Source organism: Phyllobates terribilis, unplaced genomic scaffold, assembly GCF_046119375.1.
Source record: "Phyllobates terribilis strain yellow unplaced genomic scaffold, ASM4611937v1 Scaffold_142__1_contigs__length_4687701, whole genome shotgun sequence".
Classification (NCBI taxonomy): Eukaryota; Metazoa; Chordata; class Amphibia; order Anura; family Dendrobatidae; genus Phyllobates; species Phyllobates terribilis.
In genome coordinates, this window is record NW_027362902.1 from 2,038,978 (window position 1) to 2,055,456 (window position 16,479).

General features: G+C 45.1%; 8 non-coding genes and 4 pseudogenes across 8 annotated transcripts; all 12 read left to right on the plus strand.

Moving 5' to 3' along the window:
- The first annotated feature begins 75 nt into the window (after positions 1 to 75).
- LOC141206822 (U2 spliceosomal RNA) lies at positions 76 to 266 on the plus strand. Its single transcript, XR_012277362.1, has one exon. It is a non-coding gene; the product is annotated as a U2 spliceosomal RNA (small nuclear RNA).
- Positions 267 to 1,384: 1,118 nt separating this feature from the next.
- On the plus strand, positions 1,385 to 1,575 carry LOC141206824 (U2 spliceosomal RNA). The gene has a single exon (XR_012277364.1). It is a non-coding gene; the product is annotated as a U2 spliceosomal RNA (small nuclear RNA).
- A 1,118-nt stretch (positions 1,576 to 2,693) lies between these two features.
- On the plus strand, positions 2,694 to 2,884 carry LOC141206825 (U2 spliceosomal RNA). Its single transcript, XR_012277365.1, has one exon. It is a non-coding gene; the product is annotated as a U2 spliceosomal RNA (small nuclear RNA).
- Positions 2,885 to 3,995: 1,111 nt separating this feature from the next.
- On the plus strand, positions 3,996 to 4,186 carry LOC141206059 (U2 spliceosomal RNA). The gene has a single exon (XR_012276725.1). It is a non-coding gene; the product is annotated as a U2 spliceosomal RNA (small nuclear RNA).
- A 1,114-nt stretch (positions 4,187 to 5,300) lies between these two features.
- On the plus strand, positions 5,301 to 5,491 carry LOC141206134 (U2 spliceosomal RNA). Its single transcript, XR_012276800.1, has one exon. It is a non-coding gene; the product is annotated as a U2 spliceosomal RNA (small nuclear RNA).
- A 1,115-nt stretch (positions 5,492 to 6,606) lies between these two features.
- Positions 6,607 to 6,797, plus strand: LOC141206826 (U2 spliceosomal RNA). The gene has a single exon (XR_012277366.1). It is a non-coding gene; the product is annotated as a U2 spliceosomal RNA (small nuclear RNA).
- A 1,115-nt stretch (positions 6,798 to 7,912) lies between these two features.
- LOC141206827 (U2 spliceosomal RNA) lies at positions 7,913 to 8,103 on the plus strand. The gene has a single exon (XR_012277367.1). It is a non-coding gene; the product is annotated as a U2 spliceosomal RNA (small nuclear RNA).
- Positions 8,104 to 9,218: 1,115 nt separating this feature from the next.
- LOC141206828 (U2 spliceosomal RNA) lies at positions 9,219 to 9,409 on the plus strand. Its single transcript, XR_012277368.1, has one exon. It is a non-coding gene; the product is annotated as a U2 spliceosomal RNA (small nuclear RNA).
- Positions 9,410 to 10,524: 1,115 nt separating this feature from the next.
- On the plus strand, positions 10,525 to 10,616 carry LOC141206433 (U2 spliceosomal RNA; annotated as a pseudogene).
- Positions 10,617 to 11,425: 809 nt separating this feature from the next.
- On the plus strand, positions 11,426 to 11,605 carry LOC141206347 (U2 spliceosomal RNA; annotated as a pseudogene).
- Positions 11,606 to 14,578: 2,973 nt separating this feature from the next.
- LOC141206367 (U2 spliceosomal RNA) lies at positions 14,579 to 14,751 on the plus strand (annotated as a pseudogene).
- A 1,115-nt stretch (positions 14,752 to 15,866) lies between these two features.
- Positions 15,867 to 15,958, plus strand: LOC141206443 (U2 spliceosomal RNA; annotated as a pseudogene).
- The last annotated feature ends 521 nt before the right edge of the window (positions 15,959 to 16,479 follow it).

A 16,479-nucleotide genomic window follows, 5' to 3' on the forward strand; every position in this document is an offset into this window, starting at 1 on the left:
GTCCAGGAGCTCATCTCCACAAATGGACTTTTCAGGATCCTTGGGTGGCTCCGTAGTTTGAAACCAATTCTGGTTATCGCTTCTCGGCCTTTTGGCTAAGATCAAGTGTAGTATCTGTTCTTATCAGTTTAATATCTGATACGTCCCCTATCTGGGGACCATATATTAAATGGATTTTTAGAACAGGGAGATGGAAAAAGAGCTTGCTCTGTCCACTCCACGCATTGACCTGGTATTGCAGTATCTCCAGGACCGGTGCACCCCTTCTTTAATGCAGTTTCTAAAATCAGAAAGAATTGAATTCAATGTTTTTTGTTCATTTTGCTTGTTTGTCGGATTTTGGGATGGACTCTTTGGCTTTGCTTTTCTTCTCCTCATTGGATTTTTCATGTTCAAAGTTGCAGAAGCCAGATTACAAGCTCATTTTGGTTCAACTTCAGCAACTGTGCATTGCATTTCCATGTAATGTGATGCAATGCTATCTTTCTAGCTCTCCCTTTTTACTTCCTTTTGGATAAACAGACATATTAGGCAAGCATTTTGGAGCTTTCACCTAAATAACTACAGGTGGTGAGATAAGCTGCACAATATAATTGACCTTTCAGTATATTGTTGCACACACACCATCTATTTAGCAAATGCCCTTGTTATCAACAGCAGCCTTTTAAACTCACCTGAGCTAACAGGTATGTGCGCTGGTTACTCTGCTGCGCTTAAAATTTATTTTTTGGTTTGCTACAATGCCTTTTCTGAAACGTTGTCTCCTTCTGCTGGAACACTGACTTCTTTCATTTAATGCCTGCAGACTATAAAAGAGAACCCAACCCAAAAAGTTTGGTTGATTAGTCTGTGGCATTCTGTTAAACTGTTGCTTATGGCGGTCTCTGTGAGCTTCTCAGCGACATTCAGCCAGCCAGGTATCCTGCCTGCAGTAGATGGAATGTGGCAATGGAACGCTGGCTGCGCGTGTCATAATAGGCTCTGAGCCTTTATATACCTGTGCACAGCAGCAGCCACCTTCAGTCTGCTGCTGGACAGCCAGCAGCAGCAGCAGCAGCAGGAGAGGTATGTAATCAGGAGCCCTCCTGCTAAGGGTAGACAGCTGCTCGTTCCACCACACCCCCCGCCTTAATTGGTTCTCCTCCCTTCCAGCGGTGTTGAGGCGGGTGGGAACAGCAGGGGGTGAAGGTGCTGTGTTTAAAGAGGTGGAGTTATGCAGATCTAAAACGCGTGGATTGCAGCAGCAGCAAGCCGAAAAGTGCAGGCATGTAAGGGATCTAGAGGTTGACAACATGTCTTCTTAACGGGAGTCCAGGAGCTCATCTCCACAAATGGACTTTTCAGGATCCTTGGGTGGCTCCGTAGTTTGAAACCAATTCTGGTTATCGCTTCTCGGCCTTTTGGCTAAGATCAAGTGTAGTATCTGTTCTTATCAGTTTAATATCTGATACGTCCCCTATCTGGGGACCATATATTAAATGGATTTTTAGAACAGGGAGATGGAAAAAGAGCTTGCTCTGTCCACTCCACGCATTGACCTGGTATTGCAGTATCTCCAGGACCGGTGCACCCCTTCTTTAATGCAGTTTCTAAAATCAGAAAGAATTGAATTCAATGTTTTTTGTTCATTTTGCTTGTTTGTCGGATTTTGGGATGGACTCTTTGGCTTTGCTTTTCTTCTCCTCATTGGATTTTTCATGTTCAAAGTTGCAGAAGCCAGATTACAAGCTCATTTTGGTTCAACTTCAGCAACTGTGCATTGCATTGCCATGTAATGTGATGCAATGCTATCTTTCTAGCTCTCCCTTTTTACTTCCTTTTGGATAAACAGACATATTAGGCAAGCATTTTGGAGCTTTCACCTAAATAACTACAGGTGGTGAGATAAGCTGCACAATATAATTGACCTTTCAGTATATTGTTGCACACACACCATCTATTTAGCAAATGCCCTTGTTATCAACAGCAGCCTTTTAAACTCACCTGAGCTAACAGGTATGTGCGCTGGTTACTCTGCTGCGCTTAAAATTTCTTTTTTGGTTTGCTACAATGCCTTTTCTGAAACGTTGTCTCCTTCTGCTGGAACACTGACTTCTTTCATTTAATGCCTGCAGACTATAAAAGAGAACCCAACCCAAAAAGTTTGGTTGATTAGTCTGTGGCATTCTGTTAAACTGTTGCTTATGGCGGTCTCTGTGAGCTTCTCAGCGACATTCAGCCAGCCAGGTATCCTGCCTGCAGTAGATGGAATGTGGCAATGGAACGCTGGCTGCGCGTGTCATAATAGGCTCTGAGCCTTTATATACCTGTGCACAGCAGCAGCCACCTTCAGTCTGCTGCTGGACAGCCAGCAGCAGCAGCAGCAGCAGGAGAGGTATGTAATCAGGAGCCCTCCTGCTAAGGGTAGACAGCTGCTCGTTCCACCCCACCCGCCGCCTTAATTGGTTCTCGTCCCTTCCAACGGTGTTGAGGCGGGTGGGAACAGCAGGGGGTGAAGGTGCTGTGTTTAAAGAGGTGGAGTTATGCAGATCTAAAACGCGTGGATTGCAGCAGCAGCAAGCCGAAAAGTGCAGGCATGTAAGGGATCTAGAGGTTGACAACTTGTCTTCTTAACGGGAGTCCAGGAGCTCATCTCCACAAATGGACTTTTCAGGATCCTTGGGTGGCTCCGTAGTTTGAAACCAATTCTGGTTATCGCTTCTCGGCCTTTTGGCTAAGATCAAGTGTAGTATCTGTTCTTATCAGTTTAATATCTGATACGTCCCCTATCTGGGGACCATATATTAAATGGATTTTTAGAACAGGGAGATGGAAAAAGAGCTTGCTCTGTCCACTCCACGCATTGACCTGGTATTGCAGTATCTCCAGGACCGGTGCACCCCTTCTTTAATGCAGTTTCTAAAATCAGAAAGAATTGAATTCAATGTTTTTTGTTCATTTTGCTTGTTTGTCGGATTTTGGGATGGACTCTTTGGCTTTGCTTTTCTTCTCCTCATTGGATTTTTCATATTCAAAGTTGCAGAAGCCAGATTACAAGCTCATTTTGGTTCAACTTCAGCAACTGTGCATTGCATTGCCATGTAATGTGATGCAATGCTATCTTTCTAGCTCTCCCTTTTTACTTCCTTTTGGATAAACAGACATATTAGGCAAGCATTTTGGAGCTTTCACCTAAATAACTACAGGTGGTGAGATAAGCTGCACAATATAATTGACCTTTCAGTATATTGTTGCACACACACCATCTATTTAGCAAATGCCCTTGTTATCAACAGCAGCCTTTTAAACTCACCTGAGCTAACAGGTATGTGCGCTGGTTACTCTGCTGCGCTTAAAATTTCTTTTTTGGTTTGCTACAATGCCTTTTCTGAAACGTTGTCTCCTTCTGCTGGAACACTGACTTCTTTCATTTAATGCCTGCAGACTATAAAAGAGAACCCAACCCAAAAAGTTTGGTTGATTAGTCTGTGGCATTCTGTTAAACTGTTGCTTATGGCGGTCTCTGTGAGCTTCTCAGCGACATTCAGCCAGCCAGGTATCCTGCCTGCAGTAGATGGAATGTGGCAATGGAACGCTGGCTGCGCGTGTCATAATAGGCTCTGAGCCTTTATATACCTGTGCACAGCAGCAGCCACCTTCAGTCTGCTGCTGGACAGCCAGCAGCAGCAGCAGCAGGAGAGGTATGTAATCAGGAGCCCTCCTGCTAAGGGTAGACAGCTGCTCGTTCCACCCCACCCCCCGCCTTAATTGGTTCTCCTCCCAACGGTGTTGAGGCGGGTGGGAACAGCAGGGGGTGAAGGTGCTGTGTTTAAAGAGGTGGAGTTATGCAGATCTAAAACGCGTGGATTGCAGCAGCAGCAAGCCGAAAAGTGCAGGCATGTAAGGGATCTAGAGGTTGACAACATGTCTTCTTAACGGGAGTCCAGGAGCTCATCTCCACAAATGGACTTTTCAGGATCCTTGGGTGGCTCCGTAGTTTGAAACCAATTCTGGTTATCGCTTCTCGGCCTTTTGGCTAAGATCAAGTGTAGTATCTGTTCTTATCAGTTTAATATCTGATACGTCCCCTATCTGGGGACCATATATTAAATGGATTTTTAGAACAGGGAGATGGAAAAAGAGCTTGCTCTGTCCACTCCACGCATTGACCTGGTATTGCAGTATCTCTAGGACCGGTGCACCCCTTCTTTAATGCAGTTTCTAAAATCAGAAAGAATTGAATTCAATGTTGTTTGTTCATTTTGCTTGTTTGTCGGATTTTGGGATGGACTCTTTGGCTTTGCTTTTCTTCTCCTCATTGGATTTTTCATGTTCAAAGTTGCAGAAGCCAGATTACAAGCTCATTTTGGTTCAACTTCAGCAACTGTGCATTGCATTGCCATGTAATGTGATGCAATGCTATCTTTCTAGCTCTCCCTTTTTACTTCCTTTTGGATAAACAGACATATTAGGCAAGCATTTTGGAGCTTTCACCTAAATAACTACAGGTGGTGAGATAAGCTGCACAATATAATTGACCTTTCAGTATATTGTTGCACACACACCATCTATTTAGCAAATGCCCTTGTTATCAACAGCAGCCTTTTAAACTCACCTGAGCTAACAGGTATGTGCGCTGGTTAATCTGCTGCGCTTAAAATTTCTTTTTTGGTTTGCTACAATGCCTTTTCTGAAACGTTGTCTCCTTCTGCTGGAACACTGACTTCTTTCATTTAATGCCTGCAGACTATAAAAGAGAACCCAACCCAAAAAGTTTGGTTGATTAGTCTGTGGCATTCTGTTAAACTGTTGCTTATGGCGGTCTCTGTGAGCTTCTCAGCGACATTCAGCCAGCCAGGTATCCTGCCTGCAGTAGATGGAATGTGGCAATGGAACGCTGGCTGCGCGTGTCATAATAGGCTCTGAGCCTTTATATACCTGTGCACAGCAGCAGCCACCTTCAGTCTGCTGCTGGACAGCCAGCAGCAGCAGCAGCAGGAGAGGTATGTAATCAGGAGCCCTCCTGCTAAGGGTAGACAGCTGCTCGTTCCACCCCACCCCCCGCCTTAATTGGTTCTCCTCCCTTCCAACGGTGTTGAGGCGGGTGGGAACAGCAGGGGGTGAAGGTGCTGTGTTTAAGAGGTGGAGTTATGCAGATCTAAAACGCGTGGATTGCAGCAGCAGCAAGCCGAAAAGTGCAGGCATGTAAGGGATCTAGAGGTTGACAACATGTCTTCTTAACGGGAGTCCAGGAGCTCATCTCCACAAATGGACTTTTCAGGATCCTTGGGTGGCTCCGTAGTTTGAAACCAATTCTGGTTATCGCTTCTCGGCCTTTTGGCTAAGATCAAGTGTAGTATCTATTCTTATCAGTTTAATATCTGATACGTCCCCTATCTGGGGACCATATATTAAATGGATTTTTAGAACAGGGAGATGGAAAAAGAGCTTGCTCTGTCCACTCCACGCATTGACCTGGTATTGCAGTATCTCCAGGACCGGTGCACCCCTTCTTTAATGCAGTTTCTAAAATCAGAAAGAATTGAATTCAATGTTTTTTGTTCATTTTGCTTGTTTGTCGGATTTTGGGATGGACTCTTTGGCTTTGCTTTTCTTCTCCTCATTGGATTTTTCATGTTCAAAGTTGCAGAAGCCAGATTACAAGCTCATTTTGGTTCAACTTCAGCAACTGTGCATTGCATTGCCATGTAATGTGATGCAATGCTATCTTTCTAGCTCTCCCTTTTTACTTCCTTTTGGATAAACAGACATATTAGGCAAGCATTTTGGAGCTTTCACCTAAATAACTACAGGTGGTGAGATAAGCTGCACAATATAATTGACCTTTCAGTATATTGTTGCACACACACCATCTATTTAGCAAATGCCCTTGTTATCAACAGCAGCCTTTTAAACTCACCTGAGCTAACAGGTATGTGCGCTGGTTACTCTGCTGCGCTTAAAATTTCTTTTTTGGTTTGCTACAATGCCTTTTCTGAAACGTTGTCTCCTTCTGCTGGAACACTGACTTCTTTCATTTAATGCCTGCAGACTATAAAAGAGAACCCAACCCAAAAAGTTTGGTTGATTAGTCTGTGGCATTCTGTTAAACTGTTGCTTATGGCGGTCTCTGTGAGCTTCTCAGCGACATTCAGCCAGCCAGGTATCCTGCCTGCAGTAGATGGAATGTGGCAATGGAACGCTGGCTGCGCGTGTCATAATAGGCTCTGAGCCTTTATATACCTGTGCACAGCAGCAGCCACCTTCAGTCTGCTGCTGGACAGCCAGCAGCAGCAGCAGCAGGAGAGGTATGTAATCAGGAGCCCTCCTGCTAAGGGTAGACAGCTGCTCGTTCCACCCCACCCCCCGCCTTAATTGGTTCTCCTCCCTTCCAACGGTGTTGAGGCGGGTGGGAACAGCAGGGGGTGAAGGTGCTGTGTTTAAAGAGGTGGAGTTATGCAGATCTAAAACGCGTGGATTGCAGCAGCAGCAAGCCGAAAAGTGCAGGCATGTAAGGGATCTAGAGGTTGACAACATGTCTTCTTAACGGGAGTCCAGGAGCTCATCTCCACAAATGGACTTTTCAGGATCCTTGGGTGGCTCCGTAGTTTGAAACCAATTCTGGTTATCGCTTCTCGGCCTTTTGGCTAAGATCAAGTGTAGTATCTGTTCTTATCAGTTTAATATCTGATACGTCCCCTATCTGGGGACCATATATTAAATGGATTTTTAGAACAGGGAGATGGAAAAAGAGCTTGCTCTGTCCACTCCACGCATTGACCTGGTATTGCAGTATCTCCAGGACCGGTGCACCCCTTCTTTAATGCAGTTTCTAAAATCAGAAAGAATTGAATTCAATGTTTTTTGTTCATTTTGCTTGTTTGTCGGATTTTGGGATGGACTCTTTGGCTTTGCTTTTCTTCTCCTCATTGGATTTTTCATGTTCAAAGTTGCAGAAGCCAGATTACAAGCTCATTTTGGTTCAACTTCAGCAACTGTGCATTGCATTGCCATGTAATGTGATGCAATGCTATCTTTCTAGCTCTCCCTTTTTACTTCCTTTTGGATAAACAGACATATTAGGCAAGCATTTTGGAGCTTTCACCTAAATAACTACAGGTGGTGAGATAAGCTGCACAATATAATTGACCTTTCAGTATATTGTTGCACACACACCATCTATTTAGCAAATGCCCTTGTTATCAACAGCAGCCTTTTAAACTCACCTGAGCTAACAGGTATGTGCGCTGGTTACTCTGCTGCGCTTAAAATTTCTTTTTTGGTTTGCTACAATGCCTTTTCTGAAACGTTGTCTCCTTCTGCTGGAACACTGACTTCTTTCATTTAATGCCTGCAGACTATAAAAGAGAACCCAACCCAAAAAGTTTGGTTGATTAGTCTGTGGCATTCTGTTAAACTGTTGCTTATGGCGGTCTCTGTGAGCTTCTCAGCGACATTCAGCCAGCCAGGTATCCTGCCTGCAGTAGATGGAATGTGGCAATGGAACGCTGGCTGCGCGTGTCATAATAGGCTCTGAGCCTTTATATACCTGTGCACAGCAGCAGCCACATTCAGTCTGCTGCTGGACAGCCAGCAGCAGCAGCAGCAGGAGAGGTATGTAATCAGGAGCCCTCCTGCTAAGGGTAGACAGCTGCTCGTTCCACCCCACCCCCCGCCTTAATTGGTTCTCCTCCCTTCCAACGGTGTTGAGGCGGGTGGGAACAGCAGGGGGTGAAGGTGCTGTGTTTAAAGAGGTGGAGTTATGCAGATCTAAAACGCGTGGATTGCAGCAGCAGCAAGCCGAAAAGTGCAGGCATGTAAGGGATCTAGAGGTTGACAACATGTCTTCTTAACGGGAGTCCAGGAGCTCATCTCCACAAATGGACTTTTCAGGATCCTTGGGTGGCTCCGTAGTTTGAAACCAATTCTGGTTATCGCTTCTCGGCCTTTTGGCTAAGATCAAGTGTAGTATCTGTTCTTATCAGTTTAATATCTGATACGTCCCCTATCTGGGGACCATATATTAAATGGATTTTTAGAACAGGGAGATGGAAAAAGAGCTTGCTCTGTCCACTCCACGCATTGACCTGGTATTGCAGTATCTCCAGGACCGGTGCACCCCTTCTTTAATGCAGTTTCTAAAATCAGAAAGAATTGAATTCAATGTTTTTTGTTCATTTTGCTTGTTTGTCGGATTTTGGGATGGACTCTTTGGCTTTGCTTTTCTTCTCCTCATTGGATTTTTCATGTTCAAAGTTGCAGAAGCCAGATTACAAGCTCATTTTGGTTCAACTTCAGCAACTGTGCATTGCATTGCCATGTAATGTGATGCAATGCTATCTTTCTAGCTCTCCCTTTTTACTTCCTTTTGGATAAACAGACATATTAGGCAAGCATTTTGGAGCTTTCACCTAAATAACTACAGGTGGTGAGATAAGCTGCACAATATAATTGACCTTTCAGTATATTGTTGCACACACACCATCTATTTAGCAAATGCCCTTGTTATCAACAGCAGCCTTTTAAACTCACCTGAGCTAACAGGTATGTGCGCTGGTTACTCTGCTGCGCTTAAAATTTCTTTTTTGGTTTGCTACAATGCCTTTTCTGAAACGTTGTCTCCTTCTGCTGGAACACTGACTTCTTTCATTTAATGCCTGCAGACTATAAAAGAGAACCCAACCCAAAAAGTTTGGTTGATTAGTCTGTGGCATTCTGTTAAACTGTTGCTTATGGCGGTCTCTGTGAGCTTCTCAGCGACATTCAGCCAGCCAGGTATCCTGCCTGCAGTAGATGGAATGTGGCAATGGAACGCTGGCTGCGCGTGTCATAATAGGCTCTGAGCCTTTATATACCTGTGCACAGCAGCAGCCACCTTCAGTCTGCTGCTGGACAGCCAGCAGCAGCAGCAGCAGGAGAGGTATGTAATCAGGAGCCCTCCTGCTAAGGGTAGACAGCTGCTCGTTCCACCCCACCCCCCGCCTTAATTGGTTCTCCTCCCTTCCAACGGTGTTGAGGCGGGTGGGAACAGCAGGGGGTGAAGGTGCTGTGTTTAAAGAGGTGGAGTTATGCAGATCTAAAACGCGTGGATTGCAGCAGCAGCAAGCCGAAAAGTGCAGGCATGTAAGGGATCTAGAGGTTGACAACATGTCTTCTTAACGGGAGTCCAGGAGCTCATCTCCACAAATGGACTTTTCAGGATCCTTTCGTGGCTCCGTAGTTTGAAACCAATTCTGGTTATCGCTTCTCGGCCTTTTGGCTAAGATCAAGTGTAGTATCTGTTCTTATCAGTTTAATATCTGATACGTCCCCTATCTGGGGACCATATATTAAATGGATTTTTAGAACAGGGAGATGGAAAAAGAGCTTGCTCTGTCCACTCCACGCATTGACCTGGTATTGCAGTATCTCCAGGACCGGTGCACCCCTTCTTTAATGCAGTTTCTAAAATCAGAAAGAATTGAATTCAATGTTTTTTGTTCATTTTGCTTGTTTGTCGGATTTTGGGATGGACTCTTTGGCTTTGCTTTTCTTCTCCTCATTGGATTTTTCATGTTCAAAGTTGCAGAAGCCAGATTACAAGCTCATTTTGGTTCAACTTCAGCAACTGTGCATTGCATTGCCATGTAATGTGATGCAATGCTATCTTTCTAGCTCTCCCTTTTTACTTCCTTTTGGATAAACAGACATATTAGGCAAGCATTTTGGAGCTTTCACCTAAATAACTACAGGTGGTGAGATAAGCTGCACAATATAATTGACCTTTCAGTATATTGTTGCACACACACCATCTATTTAGCAAATGCCCTTGTTATCAACAGCAGCCTTTTAAACTCACCTGAGCTAACAGGTATGTGCGCTGGTTACTCTGCTGCGCTTAAAATTTCTTTTTTGGTTTGCTACAATGCCTTTTCTGAAACGTTGTCTCCTTCTGCTGGAACACTGACTTCTTTCATTTAATGCCTGCAGACTATAAAAGAGAACCCAACCCAAAAAGTTTGGTTGATTAGTCTGTGGCATTCTGTTAAACTGTTGCTTATGGCGGTCTCTGTGAGCTTCTCAGCGACATTCAGCCAGCCAGGTATCCTGCCTGCAGTAGATGGAATGTGGCAATGGAACGCTGGCTGCGCGTGTCATAATAGGCTCTGAGCCTTTATATACCTGTGCACAGCAGCAGCCACCTTCAGTCTGCTGCTGGACAGCCAGCAGCAGCAGCAGCAGGAGAGGTATGTAATCAGGAGCCCTCCTGCTAAGGGTAGACAGCTGCTCGTTCCACCCCACCCCCCGCCTTAATTGGTTCTCCTCCCTTCCAACGGTGTTGAGGCGGGTGGGAACAGCAGGGGGTGAAGGTGCTGTGTTTAAAGAGGTGGAGTTATGCAGATCTAAAACGCGTGGATTGCAGCAGCAGCAAGCCGAAAAGTGCAGGCATGTAAGGGATCTAGAGGTTGACAACATGTCTTCTTATCGGGAGTCCAGGAGCTAATCTCCACAAATGGACTTTTCAGGATCCTTGGGTGGCTCCGTAGTTTGAAACCAATTCTGGTTATCGCTTCTCGGCCTTTTGGCTAAGATCAAGTGTAGTATCTTTCGAAAAGGCGGTTTTGGATGTTGGCCGCCCTAGTAGATTGATACATTATGCACACTGGGGTTTAGGCGCTTGTTAGTACGCCAGGTGGCTAATATAGTCATCTGGTGGAAAGCATGGCCCCCCAGGATCGACGCCATTGGGCCGGGGAAGATCGAAAGCCCGAAGTGTGAAGTGCCCCAGGAGTGGTGACCCTGGGGTGCCTTAACTCACTGGGATTGGGAACCCCACTTGAGTTTATGGCACATTTGCACAAGCACTTCAAATTTTCTTTCTTCGCACACACCCTTATTCCGGGCCTTCTGGCCTTAGGATGGGGAATTTTTCAATTCCCGGTCGAAGGTCCGGGCAGTATTATACTGTGAAACCTTCACTATTTATTTAATTTCTTTGTCACTGTGTGTCCACTTATTCACGTGTGTCACGTCCTACTAGGATTTTGTCGGGATGCGGTTCCCTTACGGGTTCCTCTCTTGGCAGGTCTAGGGGGGGAGTGTGTGGCCATCAGGTTCCGCTCCCCCCTGAACCCCCCTGGCTCTCCTCTTTCGGGAGGAGAGCGTTGTTGGCTCCCCTCTTTCGGGAGGGGAGCACAGTCTTTGGCTCCCAGTGCCTTGCTCGGGTGAGAACTCGGGCAGGTGCTGGTGGTAAGATTGGGTCGCCTCTGGCTTCGGCTGGAGGTGGCTTTTTGTCCCTGTTCCTCGCTGTGGCCTTTTGGCTCGGAGGGACGGGGAATGGTTTGGGGGACCCTTCTCCTTTTGGAGAGGGTTTCATGAAGACCAGCATCCTAGTGCACTTTTTTTGTGGCACTTGTCACTTTTTTAAGCGCACTCGGGTTTTGTACACGAATTCGGGCTTTCGCCAAAAGAATTTAAAAAAAAAAAAAAAAAATCTGTTCTTATCAGTTTAATATCTGATACGTCCCCTATCTGGGGACCATATATTAAATGGATTTTTAGAACAGGGAGATGGAAAAAGAGCTTGCTCTGTCCACTCCACACATTGACCTGGTATTGCAGTATCTCCAGGACCGGTGCACCCCTTCTTTAATGCAGTTTCTAAAATCAGAAAGAATTGAATTCAATGTTTTTTGTTCATTTTGCTTGTTTGTCGGATTTTGGGATGGACTCTTTGGCTTTGCTTTTCTTCTCCTCATTGGATTTTTCATGTTCAAAGTTGCAGAAGCCAGATTACAAGCTCATTTTGGTTCAACTTCAGCAACTGTGCATTGCATTGCCATGTAATGTGATGCAATGCTATCTTTCTAGCTCTCCCTTTTTACTTCCTTTTGGATAAACAGACATATTAGGCAAGCATTTTGGAGCTTTCACCTAAATAACTACAGGTGGTGAGATAAGCTGCACAATATAATTGACCTTTCAGTATATTGTTGCACACACACCATCTATTTAGCAAATGCCCTTGTTATCAACAGCAGCCTTTTAAACTCACCTGAGCTAACAGGTATGTGCGCTGGTTACTCTGCTGCGCTTAAAATTTCTTTTTTGGTTTGCTACAATGCCTTTTCTGAAACGTTGTCTCCTTCTGCTGGAACACTGACTTCTTTCATTTAATGCCTGCAGACTATAAAAGAGAACCCAACCCAAAAAGTTTGGTTGATTAGTCTGTGGCATTCTGTTAAACTGTTGCTTATGGCGGTCTCTGTGAGCTTCTCAGCGACATTCAGCCAGCCAGGTATCCTGCCTGCAGTAGATGGAATGTGGCAATGGAACGCTGGCTGCGCGTGTCATAATAGGCTCTGAGCCTTTATATACCTGTGCACAGCAGCAGCCACCTTCAGTCTGCTGCTGGACAGCCAGCAGCAGCAGCAGCAGGAGAGGTATGTAATCAGGAGCCCTCCTGCTAAGGGTAGACAGCTGCTCGTTCCACCCCACCCCCCGCCTTAATTGGTTCTCCTCCCTTCCAACGGTGTTGAGGCGGGTGGGAACAGCAGGGGGTGAAGGTGCTGTGATTAAAGAGGTGGAGTTATGCAGATCTAAAACGCGTGGATTGCAGCAGCAGCAAGCCGAAAAGTGCAGGCATGTAAGGGATCTAGAGGTTGACAACATGTCTTCTTAACGGGAGTCCAGGAGCTCATCTCCACAAATGGACTTTTCAGGATCCTTGGGTGGCTCCGTAGTTTGAAACCAATTCTGGTTATCGCTTCTCGGCCTTTTGGCTAAGATCAAGTGCAGTGATCTACCGGTTGCTGCCTTGGTCTTGGCTGAGAGGTGCCTTGGGTACCCGGCTCCTTGGCCTCGGGGGATCGCTGCATGTAGCAGTGCGGCTTCACCCCCTTGCTGCTTTTGGGGAGCCGGATTAGTCCCGGGGCAACGAGGGGCGATCAGCCTGCCTGCTTTTTTTAAGTAGGCGAGGAGGATTTTTGCCACCTTTGGTGTGAAGATATGGACGGGAGAAGCCCAAATATGCTGACCTGTGAAGAGGTCCCAGTTTTTGCAAGATTGAAGAATGCAGTGCGGTTTATTTTTTTGGATCCAGAGAAGAAGAAGTCTGGCTTGTTTTTTTTGGTAGAGAAGATTTTGTTTGAACTATTGGAAGTTCAAATGGAACAAGTTTTGTCTATGTTGGAGTTCCCGAAGAGAGGGATATATGATGTTATTTTTTGTTCAGAAGATATCTTTTCTGACTTTTGGAAGAGAATGGATCTAGTGAAGGAAGATTCGATACTTGAAGGTGTTTTTTTTGTTTCGCATTTTCCTAGGAAGGAAAGGCTAATAGTAATAAGGATGTATAGTCCTTTCATATTGGAAGAAGAGATCATGACCTTTTTATCCCGGTACTGTGAGAAAGTGAGTTCTGCTGGCAAAATGTTTAACCGATATGGTTTTTGGACCACGAGGTGGAGGTTCCTGGTCAAGTTCAAGGAAAGTTCGGATGGTGTTGTGGTACTCCCACCAAGTAGATTCAAAATCGGGACAGTTAATGGAGATATGTTCTTTACAGGTATGCCGAAGTTTTGTAGGCGTTGTAAACAGTATGGCCATGAAAAGGATTCCTGTACATTACAGTGGTGTGCCAAGTGTGAAGAAGTGGGACATAAGGCAGAGAATTGTGAAAAAAGTAAGAAATGTAATCTATGTGGTGGCAGTGGTCATTTATATGATTGCTGTCCTGTCAATAAAAGGGAGGAGAAGTCAGTTGACAAGGAAGATGGAAAAGAAGAAGAGTCTGAAGCTGCCCCCCATGATGAAACGGAAGAGAACATATCTCAAAAGAAGGAGGAACAAATAAGAGATATAAGAAAAGAAGGTGATCATATGGAAGAAGATACTGAGAGTGATATCACAGACGTTGAGATTGAAAATACTAGCTTGGAAGAAGAAGTGGAGGTGGATAGGGAGTCAGAAGATCAGGAGGAAAGTGAGTCCTCCAGTCAGGATGAAAAGGAAGGTGCTGTAAGTAATATGGAAGAGGAGGAGGAGGGTGAAGAAACTAGTGAAGAAGAAAGAGAGGATGTCGCATGTGAAGCCAGAGAAGAAATTGAAGGAGTTTTGTCATCTGGGAAGGACTCTAGTAAAGCAAAGGATGTTTCAGAAAAAAATATGAGGGAGATGGAGGAGAGACAAGAAGTGTTGAAAATGCTAAATAGTTGTGAAGGGGGGAGTCAGGCTAGTCTAAGGCGCAAAGTGTGGAATAACATTTATAGCGATATGCATCGTTTTTTTTCAACTTACAGAATACCTCAGTCGTTGGCTAAAGAGGTAGAAGAAGCTTGGGATGGTCGGTTTCTGGATGGAAGGCTTTTGAATGCCTTGGCAGCATATGGCCTGAAGAGAGGAATGTTGCCTTAAATCGTAATGGTAAAGATTGTAATGTTGTGATGTAAAGAATATGGAATAACTGTATTGTGATAATATAAACGTATATATATAAAATAAGATTGGAAAAATGGATATATGACCCACAATGATGGATAACAACCTAATACCATTTGGAAATCATTGCAAAGCATGAAATGGTAAATATGGGACTTGTAATCTGAGTGGAAAAAAAAAAATAAAAATAAAAAAAAAAAATCTGTTCTTATCAGTTTAATATCTGATACGTCCCCTATCTGGGGACCATATATTAAATGGATTTTTAGAACAGGGAGATGGAAAAAGAGCTTGCTCTGTCCACTCCACGAATTGACCTGGTATTGCAGTATCTCCAGGACCGGTGCACCCCTTCTTTAATGCAGTTTCTAAAATCAGAAAGAATTGAATTCAATGTTTTTTGTTCATTTTGCTTGTTTGTCGGATTTTGGGATGGACTCTTTGGCTTTGCTTTTCTTCTCCTCATTGGATTTTTCATGTTCAAAGTTGCAGAAGCCAGATTACAAGCTCATTTTGGTTCAACTTCAGCAACTGTGCATTGCATTGCCATGTAATGTGATGCAATGCTATCTTTCTAGCTCTCCCTTTTTACTTCCTTTTGGATAAACAGACATATTAGGCAAGCATTTTGGAGCTTTCACCTAAATAACTACAGGTGGTGAGATAAGCTGCACAATATAATTGACCTTTCAGTATATTGTTGCACACACACCATCTATTTAGCAAATGCCCTTGTTATCAACAGCAGCCTTTTAAACTCACCTGAGCTAACAGGTATGTGCGCTGGTTACTCTGCTGCGCTTAAAATTTCTTTTTTGGTTTGCTACAATGCCTTTTCTGAAACGTTGTCTCCTTCTGCTGGAACACTGACTTCTTTCATTTAATGCCTGCAGACTATAAAAGAGAACCCAACCCAAAAAGTTTGGTTGATTAGTCTGTGGCATTCTGTTAAACTGTTGCTTATGGCGGTCTCTGTGAGCTTCTCAGCGACATTCAGCCAGCCAGGTATCCTGCCTGCAGTAGATGGAATGTGGCAATGGAACGCTGGCTGCGCGTGTCATAATAGGCTCTGAGCCTTTATATACCTGTGCACAGCAGCAGCCACCTTCAGTCTGCTGCTGGACAGCCAGCAGCAGCAGCAGCAGGAGAGGTATGTAATCAGGAGCCCTCCTGCTAAGGGTAGACAGCTGCTCGTTCCACCTCACCCCCCGCCTTAATTGGTTCTCCTCCCTTCCAACGGTGTTGAGGCGGGTGGGAACAGCAGGGGGTGAAGGTGCTGTGTTTAAAGAGGTGGAGTTATGCAGATCTAAAACGCGTGGATTGCAGCAGCAGCAAGCCGAAAAGTGCAGGCATGTAAGGGATCTAGAGGTTGACAACATGTCTTCTTAACGGGAGTCCAGGAGCTCATCTCCACAAATGGACTTTTCAGGATCCTTGGGTGGCTCCGTAGTTTGAAACCAATTCTGGTTATCGCTTCTCGGCCTTTTGGCTTAGATCAAGTGTAGTATCTTTCGAAAAGGCGGTTTTGGATGTTGGCCGCCCTAGTAGATTGATACATTATGCACACTGGGGTTTAGGCACTTGTTAGTACGCCAGGTGGCTAATATAGTCATCTGGTGGAAAGCATGGCCCCCCAGGATCGACGCCATTGGGCCGGGGAAGATCGAAAGCCCGAAGTGTGAAGTGCCCCAGGAGTGGTGACCCTGGGGTGCCTTAACTCACTGGGATTGGGAACCCCACTTGAGTTTATGGCACATTTGCACAAGCACTTTAAATTTTCTTTCTTCGCACACACCCTTATTCCGGGCCTTCTGGCCTTAGGATGGGGAATTTTTCAATTCCCGGTCGAAGGTCCGGGCAGTATTATACTGTGAAACCTTCACTATTTATTTAATTTCTTTGTCACTGTGTGTCCACTTATTCACGTGTGTCACGTCCTACTAGGATTTTGTCGGGATGCGGTTCCCTTACGGGTTCCTCTCTTGGCAGGTCTAGGGGGGGAGTGTGTGGCCATCAGGTTCCGCTCCCCCCTGAACCCCCCTGGCTCTCCTCTTTCGGGAGGAGAGCGTTGTTGGCTCCCCT